The sequence below is a fragment of the Taeniopygia guttata genome, chromosome 37 (assembly GCF_048771995.1).
Source record: "Taeniopygia guttata chromosome 37, bTaeGut7.mat, whole genome shotgun sequence".
Taxonomy (NCBI): domain Eukaryota; kingdom Metazoa; phylum Chordata; class Aves; order Passeriformes; family Estrildidae; genus Taeniopygia; species Taeniopygia guttata.
The window spans coordinates 4,916,754-4,931,555 of record NC_133062.1 but is presented as its reverse complement, the minus strand read 5'-3'; the positions used below and the strand labels follow the sequence as shown (position 1 = coordinate 4,931,555).

The 14,802-nt window shown below is 47.9% G+C and overlaps 1 protein-coding gene and 1 pseudogene across 1 annotated transcript in view; one reads left to right on the top strand and one right to left on the bottom strand.

Moving 5' to 3' along the window:
* Positions 1 to 14,802, top strand: part of LOC140681562 (uncharacterized) — a 422,013-nt gene that overhangs the window by 117,564 nt on the left and 289,647 nt on the right. The gene's annotated exons all lie outside the window — the stretch shown is intronic.
* LOC140681565 (uncharacterized) overlaps positions 1 to 14,802 on the bottom strand; it is a 97,621-nt pseudogene that overhangs the window by 75,706 nt on the left and 7,113 nt on the right.

The window sequence follows — 14,802 nt, the reverse complement described above, 5'->3', positions numbered from 1 at the left end:
GGATTGATTGGGGACCCGGGAGTGACCAGGAGACAGACGAGTGACACATCAGGGGGGTCTGTGAAGAGTCAGCAGGGAGAGAGCACTGAAAATCTCATCAGTGAGTGCCCTGGGACCTTCGGGGAGTGAACATGGCAGGGCACCCATGGAGGGGAGAAAAGGGAAAGCCAGGGAGGGGTCCTGGCCAAAGGGATGATGATCCCAAAATGTCTCTGAAGGGTCCCTTGGGAGAATGGTGAGGTATTTTGCACATTCCCTTAGAGGTAATTAAGGACATGGACACCCAGGGGGGCAATAAGGGAAGTGAAGAAGGGATTTGGACAACAGGGGATGGATGGTGTTGGTGTGCTGGGAAGGGATCAGGTGAAGAGGAGTGTGCAGCAATATGGTTCAGGCAAGAAGCAGCAGGAGGAATCTATGTGGTAAGAAAAAGGATGATGGAAAAGAGGAGGAACAGAAAAATATTCACGATTGGGATGTTTTTCAGCAGGGTCTTATCCTGACAATTTGCCAGCTGATACTTTGAATTCCCAGTTTCCAGGAGAGGAAAAGCAGGAGGTCAGGATGTCAGGGGTTTCTCTGTGGTGGGCAGCGGCAGCAGCGGGCGCAGAGGTGCGGGACCGGGAGCAGGGCTGGGGGCCTGTGGGGAGCTGCGGGGCCGGGCCGGGGCTGTGGGGCAGCCGGGGCTCAGCGCCGGGCGCTGCCTGAGCCCACCAGCCCCGGGCAGGGCCGGCAGCGGCCCCCGGCCCCCAGGAGGCTGCGGGACGCCCCGGCCGCTGCCCGGCCCCGGGGAGCTGCCGGCCCTGCCCGCCGGGGGGGCCGCCTTTGGACACTGCGGCAGGACAGGCACCGGCTCTGCCACACGGGCTGTGCAGGGGACCCTGAGCACAAGGAGCAAAACAAAGCAACATCTGGGAAATGCAGAGTGCACATGGAAGGATCAGGATTTTCTGTGAAGGATTTGGCTTGGGTCCCTGCAGAAAGGAAAGATTTTGCAGAAAGCTCAGCAGCTCTCAGAGGATGAGCACCCACAGGCAGTGACCGGGGCTGCAGGAGTGGCAGAAGAAGGCCCTGCAGCACTTGGGCACAAAGGCACAGCAGCTGAAGGCAAGGAGGGATGAGCAAAAGGCAGGGCTGAAGGCAAAGGCCATGGCAGAGTTCCCACAGCCCCTGAGGGACCAACCCCAGGGCCCAAGGGGGCCCCAGCACCCAGGGGACGGCGTCGGCCACAAGCACCTGGAAGAGGCATTGCCCTCCTGGCCAGGGCAGAGCCCACCCAAACAGCCCCTGGGAAGGAGTCAGGGCTCCAGCTGCAGCCCACAAGGACACTGCAAGCACAGACAGCAGCATCCTCAGGAGGAGCGAGTCCACCCCTGCATGGACATGGATTGTCAGGGCTCTCTGAGCTCCCATCCCACCGGGGACCCACCACACTGCAGCCCTGGAGAACATCCAGGCCTTGTGCTCAAGTGCTGCAGGGCACAGGAGGATTCAGAACTGAGGACAGGGGAAAGGTTTAACCCAGCCTCCTGTTTGAACAGCCCCCAGAGGGGCTGGGAAGAAACCCAGCACTGCATTCCAGTGACGCAGCTCCAGACCCAGCCTGGGGGAGATTCAGGAGACATTGCCTGGCCTGAGGCAGAAAATGTCTTTGTGGATGGCTCTTCAAGGGCAGCAGAAGGGAAAAGAGTTCCAAGACATGCTGTTATTGAGGAAAGGGAATCACACAAAGCCCAGGTTACCCCCCATGGTCAGCTCAACCGGCACAGCTGTGTGTGCTTGTAAGAGCCTGGAACTGAAATGCCCTGAGCAGGAAGGCTTCAATATCTTCTGGTGACACCATCTCACCTAACAGGGGGGCAAAAGCAATTCTGATTGCTCAGCAGCCACTGGATCACTTATTAAGGTATTTCTAAAAGACATTACTCCAATAAAAGGTATTGTGGAAGCAACAGACACAGACAGCAGAACTCATTTTCCAGGAAAGATCCTCCAGGGGGTTATGGCAGCTTTAGGAATACAATGGGACCTCCAGAACCCCTGGCACCCCCAGAGCTCAGGCTGGGTACAAAGAATGAAAGGGGAAGAAACACCTTTGGAAGCTGGGGATAGAAACCAAGATGCCATGGGTACGGCTTTTGCCATTGGCTTGGGCAAGAAGAAGAGCCAGACCCAGGGCAGATATTCAATCATTTCCCCTTGGAATTGATCTCGGGAATTCCTTACCCTGGGAATTCTCCACCTAGTGCAGGGTGGAGATAAGGGATGCACATTTAAAGCAGTCTGTGGCCAGAATCCTGTCTCTGGTGCCATCTCTCCCCCAGGAAGCTGGGCTGGCACAGAGCCTGCCTTGGCACTTTGCAGTTGCCAACATCCCAGCAGGACATCGGCTCCTGCCTAAGGAGTGCAGAGCAGCACCACTGGTGGCCAAGTGGCGTGGCCCGTGCCAAGTGGCCCCGAGGCCAGAAACAGCCGCCAGCACAGCTGAGCACGGGGGGACCCCTCAGCCTCGGCTCCAGGTCTCTGCAGCCCCGGAGATTTGCACTTCCCGCCTGCAGCAGGAGGATGGGAGGCCCCCACTGAGCCTGCACTGAAGGCAGCGCAGCAGCAGCCAGGGCTCCACAGCGGGGCAAGGCCCTGGGCCTGCCCACACATCCTCTGCTGAAATCCTCGGCCTGGCCACCCTCCTTTGGCAGCTCCAGCCACCGGGGACAGCCCTTGCTGCCACTGCTGCAGCTTCAGCGCTCTCTGGGCCTGCCCTGCCACAGCTGCTGGGCAAGAGCACGGGACAATTCCACTCTGGCTCTCACTTACACTCACACACTGCCCTGCCTGCCATGGCATTGATGGAAAATACACCAGCTCATAGACTTTAACATTGTTAACCTTTGATTTCTCTACTCAGGCTTGCTTTGCCTTGGCCCTGGGGAAAGAAATGTTAAAGGTTTTGTTAAGGGATGTTGCACCACTCAATGGAGATGAGTTTAACACCTCAACACACTGGGAATGGCCCAAAAGATACCCACAAAGATAACACCCAGCAGCAAAACATCAACCCCAGCAGCAAACAGCAACCAACACCTACCCCAGACACTGCCAGGGCTGCAGACACCTGGTCTGCAAAAGGCTGAGAAGGAAATCCAGCACTTCCCACCTCATTAACAGCTGAAGCAAAGAAATCTGCACAACTTGAAACTACAGAACATGAAACCAATGGATTTAGATTGCTTTAGACTGTATTAAGTTAGGGAAAAATCGAGTAAAACCACGTGTCATGGAACGATTTTCTCTGCACACCCGGGCTATGTGGGGATGGAATGATTTCTGTTGCACATCCTGGCCAGAATCAAGAAATGCCTTTACTCTAACACGAAACATATTGGTGGAGTTTTTCTTTTTCCTGCAGCTTCAGTGCAAAGTATATAGCATGAGAATATTTTTCAAAACAATCCTACTTCTATGTCGCTGGTTAGGTTTGGTCAGGGATGTGAGAATGGGTTTTTACTCTGAGAAGAACGAGAAAAAAATTAATGGCCTTGGAACTTTTTTGTGTGTTTTTGTTTCGCTTTTAGTGATGCCAAAATTTTGGTCAGGATTTTTTGACATTCACCTTTGGGCTGCATTTTGCAAAACTAGAAGAGATTTAAAGGTGCCCTTTTAACTCATAAACATTAATCAGAGGATTTGAAGGGGAAAAAAAAAGCAGCAGGTTTTAGGGGGCACATGTGAGGCTGCTGAAGCTGCTCTGGAAGAGAAGCTGCATTCCAGGCACCCGAGGAGGAGCTTTAGAAATGCAAATCAGCACTGCTGGGGCAGAGTGGGGACAATGTACCTGGCTCTTCTTGCCTGGGGCAGGAATTGGCTGATTCCCTCTGCCCCTCACCCCAAGCTCTGCCTGCTTGCACAGATGGAATCTGCACGGCTGAAGGCAGAGCCCATGGTGAGGATCTGACTCTGAAACAGAAATGGCTGAGGCTGCAAAGGGAAACACCAAATGGAGAATGTTGTGAAAACTTCACTAAAATAAGGGGGAGATCATCCCCCTGCCCACTCCAACATCTGCTGCCACTGTCTGTGCTGTACAGAGTGTATCAGAGCACTGGGGCTTTTGCTAGAACAAGTTCAGGGAAATTAGTTGGAATTCAAGTATTTGATGATGTAATTAGAAAAATGCAGTCATTGATGCAGCCCCAGCTTGAGGGAGCACCCAGAAATGGGGAAAAGATGAAGAGCCACCAGAACAAATCCTACAACACCATGGACCAGCCCCTGGGAACCCAAACCAATTCATATCAGGAAGCAGAGAACCCATTTATCATTTCAATGGCATCATTAGATTAAAAGCTGTCCTCAAAAGAAGAAGCACCCAGACAGCTCCAGCTCCTGACCTTCCTGCTGACCAATCCACTGAAAGAGGAACACAACATTTCACCAGGGGATGGGATCAGATTATCTGTGAGCAGAAAAAGGAGGAGTTTGTGGAGAACTAAATGATTCAAACTGCTGTTGGCAAAGAGACGACAAAGGTAAAGTCCTGAGGAAGATAACAAAGTAAGCAGGTGAAGAGTTTATGTATTGGTCCAAACACGGAAAGGATGGGAATGGGACACACTTTCATGGCTCCCCGGCACACCAGGGGTTAAACGAATGCTGCTTCTCCTCTTCTGTGCTGCAGCAACTCTCATCTTTTTACCATGCTCCACACCTTGGCAGTGCAGCTCATCCAGCAGCTGAGCCAGGGGATGCAGGTGGCAGCCAGGCCTCCTGATCCACAAACGGCTACAAATGGACAGGGAATGAGGGCACCGAGAATAATCCCAAAACTAAAGAGGACCCTGGAAGAACAAAACAGAGTCAAGGAGTGAATCTGCCTGGAGAGAGAGCCAGGCACTTGTAGATAAGGAAGCTACGGGGGAAACCATCAGTTCCAATAAATTTCACAAATTGAGCCACACAATTTCTCAAAGTCCCGCTAAATTCCCGAACTTCCAGGAGAACAGAAGACTTAACAGAGCCATGAATATCGGCTGGTATACAAAAGGAGGGTGCATATTAACGAGGACAGGCAGCAGGCGCATCGGGAAGTCTAAACCTTCCAAGGACCTCAGCCCGTGGGCAAAGGCAGAGGGAGATGCGGCTGGGAAAATGAGGATAAAAAGGAGGCTGCGGACTACAACCATGGCAGAGAGCGCACGGCAAATGCCCCACGGCCTCTCACCCTGCTCGGCAATAAAGTCACTTTTACAGGACTCCTCGCTCTCCTCCGGCCACAGAAACCTCCGGCGACGGGAATTTCCCCGCACGCTCCCGGCCGCGGGGCAGCCCCCTCGGTCCTACCCACAGCAGCCGGGCCGAGCCAGCGCTGCCCCGGCAGCGGCTCCTGCCCAAGCCCCGGCGGGAAGGAGACCGCGGGCAGCCGCTCCCGCCGCGCCCTCAGCCCGGGGCCAGCACGGGCCGGACACGGCACCACCGACCCGCCGCAGCCCCCTGCCGCCCCCTCCGCCCGCAGCCAGCCCCGAGCCCCCGCAGAACCCAGCGCGGCTCCCACCTGCGCCGGGGCCGCCTCCGAGCTCCGCCGACGCCGCCTCACCGCGCTCCGGCCGCTGCCGCCGCTCCCGGGCCCGCACAGACGCTCCCGGCGCCAATGGCGCCGCTGCCCGCCCACGGCCGCCCTCAGCCCGCCGCCGGGGCCGTGCTGCGCCCCGCTCCCACCAATCAGCGCGCCGCAACCACGACTGACGGCACCAGCGGCCAATGGCAGCGAGCTCGGGGCGGGCTCTGCGCACGGCCCAGACTCGCCCCGCGCTCTCAGGGCCCCCCGCGCTGCGTGAGGGCAAAGCCGGAGATGAGCAACAGCCCCGGGACGGGCCCGGGCCCGAGGCGGGATTGAGCTGCCCACACAAACAAACTTCTCCGCACCTCCCGCCACGGCTTTCCCGGCCCTGCGCCTTCCGTGCCTCCGGCTCTGCGGGAAGCCCGGGAGCCTCCCTTCTCCTGCCCCCATTAGTGCATCGGTGCTTCGCTTTGATTTCCCCCAAAAAGGGAAACCTGCCCAAAGCCCTGTGGGTGAGCGGGGGAGGGGAGAGATTTCTGGCAGAAAACTCCAAAGACTCAGAGCAGGATGAGGAGAAGTCAGTGCAGTGCCTTAAATGCAGCTTTCCCCACGCCTCCCTGCTCCCAGCTGCACCTCCTCCCCCGGCAGGGCAGGAGACAGGGAATGGGGCCATGCTCAGCTCATCCCCCGCGGCTTCTCCCTCTGCTCAGGGACAGGAGTCGTTCCCTGCTGCACCCTGCGCTCTCTCCCAGCCGAGACTTCTCCAGGAACTTCTCCGAGCCGAGTCCATCCCCTGGGGCACAGCCCCCTCCAAGTGCTGCAGCGTGGGTCACTGTGCCACGGGCTCGGTCCTGCCAGGCCAGGCTGCTCCAGCGGGGCCCCTCAGCCTACGGGTCACAGCCTCCTCTCAGGCATCCCCGAGCTCCAGCCTGGCTCCTCCAGGGGCTGCAGGGGGATCTCTGCATCCCCATGGAGCTGCAGGGGGATCTCTGCAGCCCCATGGACCTGCAGGGGGATCAGTGCAGCCCCATTGTAATATAAATTGTGGAATAATTCGTGATTATGTAAAATTTACATGAAGTCAGTTGTGCTAGTAGAAAAAGATTCTTAAAGTTTTAAAAGACCTGAAGACCCAGCCGGGAAAGACAGGAAACCACAGATGACAGAGAAAGAAAGACCTAATTTACAATTGAAAACACGTGTCTCCCTGCAGAGATGGCACTTTCCGGGGATACTCCACCAGACGCCCAAGGTGAAAAATGCACATATGTTAGTTTGAATAGTAGTGCTGTATTAACATTTTAATAGTACTGTAAATGTAGTTGTGTAGTTAAATTGAAGCTTTAGTAGTTAAAATAGAAATTATGTATCTGGGTTTTCTTTTAAGGAATGACATACTCGCTTTGACATAACCATCACAGAACACCCAAATCTTCCAAAGAAGAGGAATTTATGGTTTTCTTGTCAGAAGAATCTAATTTCTTCAGGCCTTGCTCAGACTCGAAGACGCCATGGGGATTAAAGGAAATAGTTGGCATATAACAGACAGAGTTTCTTGTTTTAAATAGAATGTATGCATAACCATGAAGGATATATGAATATGCAATAGTGTAGTTTTAGGGGTGATTCCTTTGTTCACAAGGTATGCTTGTTGTGGCTTAAGTGCCCCAGAGCATCTGGACATCCTTAATTCTTTGCTTTTTATTGTCTTGTAATTGTCCTAACTCTAAATTTTTATTACTCTAATTGTATTACTATTTTAATAACCATGTTATTATTATTAAAAATTTAACAGCCATGTGATTGGCGTTTTTCACAATTATGGTAGCAAAGGATGGTTTTTAACACCTCTCTGCCGGGGCCTTGGAGAGTCAGGGTGAGGAAGACGGGTCCTGCCCTATTTAGGCAGCCTCGCTCTGTTCCCCTGGTGTGTGACCAGACACAGGTTATGATCGATGGGCAAAAGGAGACAATAAAACAAAGAAAAGGGAAAGGGTTCCCTAAAACCGCGGTAATTAGCCCCAAGACTACAGTGTACACGAAGAACCAAGACCCAAGGACAAAGGATAGGTGAGTATTTGTTGGGATGGGGCGGATAAGGGGGGAATGAATGTGTGTGACAGAAGCTGCTGGGTATCCCAGACTTGCCAAGTGATTGCTGTAGTCTCTCATGCTGCTTTTCATCTTTTTCATGTGAAAAACGGCCAGTAAAGAGACCAAGGGAGTGATAAAAAAGAGAGAATCCCTCCCAGAAAAACTGGGACTGGGTCTTAGGAAGAAGAGGAACCCCGTGGAGTGCCGGATTGAGGGATAAGAGTGCCCAAGAGCATCCAGGATTCAAACCTGCTGGGCTGAGGGATTTGCATCCCAAGAGCACCCAGGGTTGCCGGATTGAGGATATGCCCCAGGGGATCTGGGGCTGGAAAACACAGCCGGACTGAGGGATATCCAAGAACACCGGGACTGGCCAGTAACACCTAAAATTCTGCTGGGATGAGAGACATCCAGGATTCAAACCTGCTGGGTTGAGGGATTAACATTCCAAGAGCACTCAGGGTGTAGATATGTAATGTAGACTGTTTGCAAGGAAAAGTTCTCTTGTTGTTGTATGTGAGAGTGAGTGAAAAATAAAAGTGAGTAAATGTAGATGAATGGGACTATATGTAATGTAGATTGTTTATTTTGAGCTTTACTTTATCTCCTTGGAGGGAGGTGGATTGTGCTGATGTGAGAGTGAGTGTAAAATAAAAGTGAGTGTGGGCTAACAAAAGTATATGTAACAGTATTGTGAAGTTGAGAAGTATGAATGAACAGACTTGAGGGTATGAATGTGTGAGAGGGAGAGATAAAGGTGAGTAAATATCGATGCATGGAAGTATATGTAATGTAGATTGTTTATTTTGAGCTTTATTTCCTTGGAGGGAGGTGTATTGTATTAAATGGTATTGTGAGAAAAAGGATTTTTTTACGTGGGTAGTTGAAAGAAGGTGGTATTCAGGTTATTAGAGAAAGTGGGAAACAGAGGCATGGAGATAAGATTTTGAAAAACGGGACAGAAAATGCGTAAAAAATAAGAAAACAGGTAAAGAAAAGGGAGGGGAGCAAGAGGGAAAAAGAGAAAAACAAAAATGAGTGGGAAATCAATCAAAGGGATTTTGGAGGATCCCACAAGCACTGCTGAACAATTAGGCCAATTTTTTGGTTCAAACATTTATACATGGGAAGAAATGCAGTCGATAATACAGATACTATTTTCTCTGGAAGAAAGGGAAATGATCAGAATTGCAGGCATAAAAGCCTGGAGTAAAGAAAATCCACAGGGCCCCCCCGGGGAGGGCAAAATGCCACCTGCACCTCTTGAGTGGGGTCAAAATTATGAGGAGGGGAGAAAACATATAAATGAGCATTGTAATTTGATTGTTGGGGAAATAGGGGGAGCAGCATCTCGAGGGCAAAGTGCTGAGGGACTTTTGGGACACAGCAGGGGAGGGGGGAGGCTCCGGCTGAGTGGACAGACTCGGGAGAAATAGGAGACAGAGTTCCAGAGTGGATCCTGAGACTGATGTGAGAAAAGCTTTGTTAAAGATTAACTTTGTGCTTGGCCAGATAATGGAAAAAATTGAAGATCTGCATGACAAATTATTAGATGATTTATTAAAGGAGGCTCAGAAAGTCTGTGGCCAAAGCCAAACTAAAAGCAAAGATTGTGGCAGTCACCATGCGAGAAAAAAATTGCAAGAAAACAATAAAAACCCCACAGGCACTACTCCTAGATATGATGGTGGTAGAGACAGGGGAACAAGAAAGAATAAAATCCCAATGCAATCAAAGTTTCAGGAACATTCCAGGAACATCTGCTTTTACTTGTCAGGGCAAAGCACATTATAAAATAGACTGTCCTAAGAGGGTAACAGATCTGAGAATTTGTAAAGAGATGGGCACCGAGGAAGAATAGGGGTGTCAGAGGCTCTATTCTTTAGGGGACAAGTTCCGTCTGGAGCCTGTGATAACTTTAAAAGGGGTCCCCAAGAGGAAAAATTGGAGTTTGTGGTAGACACAGGGGCAGAAAGAACCTGTCTGTTAAGTATTCCAAAAGGTTATAGTGTAAACAAATATACTATAAATGTAACAAGAACAAAAGGAGAAAGTTTCACAGTTCCTGTCATTAAAAATGTGGTAATAGAAGGAGCATAGTGAACCTTAAAGATGCCTTTTGGGCTTGCCCTTTGGCCCCGGAGAGCTGAGAGATCTTGGCCTTTGAATGGGAGGATCCACTAACTGGGAGAAAACAGCAATTAAAATGGACAAAACTACCACAGGGGTTTACTGAATCTCCAAACTTATTTGGACAAGCTTTAGAAACAATACTACAAACTCTTTGCACTCCTCCTAGAATACAAATTATCCAATATGTGGATGATATTTTTACTTTCTGGGGAAGCTGAAGCTGAAGTGAGAGAGGCTACTATAAAGCTTTTGAATTTTCTTGGGGAAAAAGGATTAAGGGTATCAAAAGGAAAGCTGCAATTTGTAGAAGCAAAAGTAAAATATCTTAGACATTTGATTAGTAAGGGTAGTGAGAAGCTCAACCCAGACTGAATCACAGGAATTCTATCCCTTCCCCCTCCCTCTTCAAAGGGGGAAATCAGAAAAATACTCGGATTATTGGGATATTGTAGATTGTAGATTGAAGGATGCACACAGGCAGTAAAATTTTTGTATGAATAAACTGACAGAGGAGATGATATAAAATGGAACAAAGAAGATGGTGAAAAACTAAGAAAACTGAAGTTAAAACTAGCCCCAATATCAACTTTAAGCTTACCTTCACTAGCAAAACCCTTTCATCGGCACGGAAATGAAGAAAAGGGGGTAGCTCATAGGGTTTTGTTTCAGGAGTGGGGAGGAGTAAAGAGACCCGTGGCTTATTTATCAAAGATGTTAGATCCAGTAAATCAAGGCTGGCCAGTGTGTGTTCAAGCTATAGCAGCTACTGCAATCCTGGTAGAGAAAAGTCATAAACTGACTTTTGGAGGTAAATCAATTGTGTGCACACCTCATGCAGTATGAAATTTCTTCCGATTTGCATTGTGATTTTTATCTTGAAATACATAACTTACTGTACTGTAGGACTGAGAAACTAGTTTACAGCTGTGACATAGGAAAACCTGCCATTAATTTATTTTGAGTTGATGCAGGCTGTTCACTCAAGTGGTTCTCAGTGTGTAAAGTTAAACTAAAGGTAACACCAGCTGCTTGGTAGGTCAATGAGAAACATTTTTTCTTCCAGCCAGTCCTTTTTCATGTACCCAAATGTGTTTTGCTTTCTTAGTTTTTTTTGTTTGTTTGTTTGTTATTTTTTCTGGAAGTGCTAACTACTTGCAGTGTAGCTGGAACAGCAGCTAGAGTTGTTCATGCATGAGACTTCTGAAAAATAGGGCTCATTTTTTTCCCCAGACTTGGAGGTGGCTGCATATAGAAAAGGGAACCTACAAAGCGAGGTGAAGAAAAGGTTTCAGTATCTTCTAATGTAAGCTGTTAATTTTTTTACTTTCGGCATCACTGTGAGTGTGTGACACATACACATTAAAAAGATGGTGGGGGGACCTCTGCTTGCTGTAGGTTTATTTCTTGAATGAGTTAGAGAGCTGTGAGGAAGTTTTGGGCTCCCTGTGTGGATTACCCAGGCCTGCAGGGAGGGCTTGGCCATGATTCCCTCTGTGCTGCAGGCAGCCCTGCAGCGTGGCAGCAGTGGCTTGCCTCTGGTGAGTTTGCAGTGCTCAGGGGCAGTTTCCTATTATGACATTAAGGCTTGAATTCAGGAGCGCCTCTTCCCACCCAGTTATTGTTTGTACCACAGGAGCCTCTTTAGAGAGTGTTTCCTGGCAGTCAAAAAGAGAGTATTGCAGAGAAAAATTCCTCACTTGCTGTCCTCCCCCTGCCCTCAACTCTATTCATATTTTGTCCATTCCCTCTTCAAAATACAGATTTGTAAAACTCATGCTCTGTGTCCTCAGATGCCCTTCCCAAATCAAACCTTGGCTTCTTTGCAGATTGTATTGCTCTAAGTAGCATTGCCTTAAATTTGTTTTGGTGCAGGCAGGGTCACTTTGGAAGTAAGTTGTTGTTTACTTTGCTCCTGCAACCTTTTCAAGCTTGTGAATGGAAAAATTGTGATAGCAAAATAAGTCTTTATTTTTGCACTGTCAGCTGTGAGTGGCTGGTAGCCTTGGTGGAGGGTGCTATGATCTACACTCCTGCTGAACACGCATAACAAAAGTAATTTACTTTGTAAGGAAGGTGAAAAAGGGGGGAGACGTGATTGGCAGACTCACCTCTCCAGGATGTAGGATTAATGTTAGAAAGTGGACTGATATTGGAATGTGGATGTTGAAATGTGAAGAGAGAAAAAGAAAGAGATAGAAAGGGAGAGAGAGAGAGAAAGAGAGCGAAGGGGAGAGTGAAATACACCCCCAAGGTCCCCTCAGCCACAGCTATCTGTAAGTTCTCCCCCATTCCTGCTAGGCAGAGTGACAACAAGGAGGGGGGGAAATGGGGAAGGACAGAGTTAAACCCAAGGCTGTGAACAGGACCACCAGTAGAGATAAGATCAAGGCAGAGACTGTGACTCTCACAAAGTGGTTTATTGTCTTAAGCAAGATTTCTTTTTTCTTTCTGATTGCTGTTGTTAAGAAGAGAAGGCTTTTGTTCTGAAGACTAAAAGTCAGTAAGACTAAAACAGTTAAATGTTACCCAAAAAGTAAAAGGCAAGAGATGTGATACATCTCATGTTAAAATTGGCCTGGTCTTTTTTATTTAACTAATTATAGCTCACAGGAAGAAGAATTGGTCTCTGCAGCTATTAACACAGCTGGATACAAGAAGAAGTGGCAGATGTAGAAAAAGAGTTTAGTTAAAGTCAGAAAGTTTTAAAGAAAACTGATTGTAAAAGTTAATGCAGTATTGATTTTCTTTTAACACTGTGCTATTAAGAAATCCTTTCCAGGTACCACTAAAGCAGCAATCCAAACCACGGAAAGAGGGTGAATTCATGCCAGCAAAACCAAAGGACTTGTGAAGAAACTTGAGGAATGGACTATCACATCTAAACCGGGTGATACCAAATTGACTTCCAACCAGGACTGGGTGGTAATGGTTTGGGAAGACCCAAATGATCCAAGGCAGGTACAAAGAATAACACCTCACTGAGAAATAAGGCAAAGCTTGCATCACTGGTTCTAAGCCCGGCCTGAATAAACCCTGAGACGCCTCCGACACCTCCTTGGCAGAGGAACACTGCCCCTTCAAACAGGAGGATTGGGAGTGTTTCAGTCAAAGAGTTCTTATAGCCTGGCCTCAGCCTGTGGCTTGTACAGGGAAGAAGGGAAATTGCCATCAGTACTATACTGTATATTTTATGTGATTCATCCTCATATTGGACATGCCAGCTGGACTATAAATGAATGTTTAAATTATGGGAATAATTGGCATTGTAGTTCACAAAATCTATGTTCTCGTTGCAAGAAGTATTGAGTACTGAATCAATCCCCTATACAGAAAGAACTCAAAAACTGAAGTAATAACTTTGTTTTGTGGGTGGATTATTAGTGCCTGTTGAGTGAGAGATACCTGAGGAACGGTGGGAAACCACAGTTAAGGAGTGTTGAAAAGGACTTGCCTAAAAAAATGAGTAAAAAGGAGTGACAAGGGAAACAGAGGGCAAGCCTGGATTGAGCACTGTACTCACCACCGAGAAGATCACACGTACCTGCTGTGGGAAGCAACTCCACAGGCAGGGGAGGTGGGGGTATAAGCCATGCCAGACCTCTGTCATTCCTGTTTCTGTCTCTCATTTGTTGTCTTTTCCCTTCTGAGATACCAGCAAGATCGTGTCCCAAATGCTACAGAAAGTATTACACGGAAAGGAACCAAAGTTCCTTTTTGTTACACACACCCATGTCAACAGCCACAGACCCACCCAAACTGAGTACCTGCAGGCAAAATGGGGAAAAATATTGGATAACAAGGAACTTAAGAAAATGTGGTAATAGATGGGGAATTGAAGGTCCGAGAGAGATGGATTTGTTTTACATTTGATCTTAGACATATAGTCAAAGATTCGGTAAAAAGCCAATTAGTAAACAAAAAGGTGAAACCAGCACAGCAATCTAGCTCTGTATTAAACCCAAATTATATACTGCATCGCATTATAGGACTCCAAGCAGTTATAGAGGAGATAACAAACAAAGCTGCTCAGGCACTGGAATTAATATTGAGTCAGCAAGGCCCAACTATAACTGCAGTGTATTAAAATAGGTTGGCTTTGCGCTATTTATTGGCTAAAGAATGGGGTGTACAGATTGTTGAAAATAGATGGCAATGAGGGCATCATCCTGAAATAAACAAAGGATATCAGAAAAAAATTATGAAAAATTATGACCCTGGTATCAGTCCAAAAACAACCAAAGGGAAAATAATGTTAATAACTAACAGGTGGGGTAATGTATTGAGAATGGGATGGTGGAAGAAATTAGGATTCTTCCTTTTATGTGTTACAAGTGTTTTGATATTTCTTCTTTGTTTAATCCCATGTTTTATTTGATTATTAACAGAGTCCAAAGAATGCAAGAGGATAAGAAATATTGCTCAAGCCAAATGATTTATAAAGAATAAGAGGAGAGATTGTGACAAATGCATATTTATAATTGGCTTTTCGCAAGTGTTACAATGAATATTATATGTGTCATGTTAGAAAGTTTATGCTGTTCCATAGGATCTCAATTCCATATAATCCCAGTCCAGTTTGTCCCAGTCCATAGGATCCCAGTTCCATATTTGATCCCAATCTCTAATTGTTCCCTGTCCCTATTTGATCCCAGTCCCTATTTTATCCCAGACTATATTTGATCCCAGTCCATATTTGATCCCAGTCCGTATTTGATCCCAGTCCCTATTTTATCCCAGACTATATTTGATCCCAGTCCATATTTGATCCCAGTCCGTATTTGATCCCAGTCCCTATTTGATCCCAGTCCATATTTGATCCCAGTCCGTATTTGATCCCAGTCCCTATTTGATCCCAGGACATATTTGATCCCAGTCCCTATTTTATCCCAGTCCATATTTGATCCCAGTCCATAGGATCCCAATCCACATCTGATCCCAGTCTCTATTTGAACACAGTCTGTAGTTGATCCAGGTCTCCTGTTGATCCAAGTCCATATGATCTCAGTCCCAATTTGATCCCA